Here is a 2,304-nt window from a genome sequence, read left to right as displayed (position 1 = left end):
CAGGACCCAGGCCAGCAGTTAATTAAGTTACAGTGGGCCTGCTCCCTCCAGTTAGGGAACCGGGGCAGAGCTGAGGCTATGGAAGTCATCCTAAATCAGGGAATGAGAGACCCCATAGCACCTGCCCCCCTGCCTGTCCTGGGATGAAGCCAAGCTACTCTGGTCCCTTAATCTCATGTGCATGTGTGTCCCCAGCCCTGCCCATCCTCCTCTGAAGTGATCACCTCCTCAACCAAGGCCACTAAGACTGAAGGCCAAGTGAGCCCTTGCTGGACTCTAGCTCTGGGTAGAGTGGAGAACAGAGATCCTGTTTCTGTAGGCTGAAAGAAGTCTGACCTTCCTTCTATCCCTTCACAATGGCCAAGCTGCTTAGCTGAATCCAGGTCTTTGACTCCTCCTGGGCCTGAGATATCAGGGGATGAGGGCACTGCCTCCTCCTGGCCCTTCTGCCTCTGTCCAGTTCTGTGGCAGAGATTGTCTACCTATTGTCTCCTGTTCAGCATCTCTGTCCTGGCTTTAGAAAATTGGNAAGGGCCAAGAGAGGAAGGTGAAATTGCAGCCTGGCCTAAAGCCACACTGACCCCTCCCCGACCACACCCTGGGTCTGGCATGCTTTAATTAAAGATGGAGAGCTGCAGAGAGCCTCAGCTGTCTGCCTCCCAGTGCGATGATGATTGAGCACTGGTCACACTCATGCCCAGCCCCCTCCCCCTGCATGTGTGGCTCCTGCTGCAGAGCACCTGCTGGGCCATTGTCATATCAGGCGAGTACAAGAGCAAAGCAAGCCAGTCTTTCCAGACCCCTTTCATGGCACCCACTTCCTATTGTATCTAGTATAGCTAGATACCAAGCTATGGGCTCTGGACCCTCTGCAGCTCTGACATCTGCCTGGGACCTGATGATACAGATGCCAGTGCAGGAGGGAAGTCCTTTGTTGGGAAGCTGGAGTCTCCATCCCTGGNCTGTCCTAAATGGCAGGGGTGAGCAATGCACCTTGTCTATGACTGTCCACCTGGATGGCCATGACTAGTTTACATAACTACCTGCTCTGGCTTTCTGGCTGGTCAGTGGGAAAGCCATTGCAGCTTCCCACAGGGACAGAGCAGGCACAGCACTGCTTGTAGCACGTGACCCTCCAGGTGTTCGGCCACCCTGTGTGGACCCTCTGGAACCTCCAACTGTTCANCTCCGAAAGCCCGTGTCAACACTGTTTGGCTGGTGCCTCTCCGTGCCAGCTCAGAGACAGCGTAACCTGGAAGGTCATGGATGGCACAGAACAGCTTGCAGTCCCTGGCCTGCAGCCTGCAGGGCAGGAGGGACACATTTCCCCACTTGATATTGTTGTGACTTTGTTGTGTACATTTTATTTTTTACTAAGAGGTCATATCTTAGCTGTGGACATTCTAATTATTGTTTGTAAATTTTCTAACCACGGTTAAATGTGCAGAGCACAGTATCATCTCTGCCGTTGTTGATAACAGCAGTGTTGTCAGGGCAGCATGCTCTGAGACTCTCCTCACTGGTTCGTGAAGCANCCTGTTCTCTCCTCCTTGGCCCCTGGCAGTCACATTCCACTTACGACTTTAAGAGTCTGACTTCTCCTGTGAGTGACACACACAGGGCTTATCTTAGTGACCAGCGTTTTTCATAGCATTGTGTCCTCAGGACTCACACATGTTCTAGCATGTATAGAATGCCTTCCTATATAAGGCTATATACCATATACCTATACACCATAGTATCCCATGGTATGTTTCAATCCTCCCGGGTTTAACTCTACTCAGTACATGGATATATTTAGAGGGTTTGACCTTTTACTTGATTGAAAAATACAGCTNTGAAAAGCGCTGTTTTTGTGCTGTGTGCAAACATTTGTGCTGTGAGGCTAGAGATCTTGCCTCAGTTCCAGTCTTTTGCTGCAGTGGGGTTACCACTGTACACTGCAGGCCACAGTGTCCCGGGCCCCCAAGGCTGCCACATCCTCACCAACCCATACCATGAGCAATTTGCACTTTTTATGGTGAGCATCCTAATGGGTGTGAGGGGAAAGTTCATCTAGGTTCCTATTATTTCCTCATTAGGGATGGAACTGGGGCTTCCTGGATGCTTGCCAGGTGCTTGCCACTAAGCTATGGTCCCAGTCCTTGTTTAACTATTTATTCATCTATCTATCTATCTATCTATCTATCTATCTATCTATCTATCTATCTATCATCTATCTACCCATCTATCTATATCTTTCTATCATCTATCTACCACCTGTCAATCATCTATCTATCAATTTATCATCTATCAATCTATAAT

This window comes from Mus caroli, chromosome 6 (assembly GCF_900094665.2).
Source record: "Mus caroli chromosome 6, CAROLI_EIJ_v1.1, whole genome shotgun sequence".
NCBI classification, from domain to species: domain Eukaryota; kingdom Metazoa; phylum Chordata; class Mammalia; order Rodentia; family Muridae; genus Mus; species Mus caroli.
Note: the sequence above shows the minus strand (reverse complement) of the source record.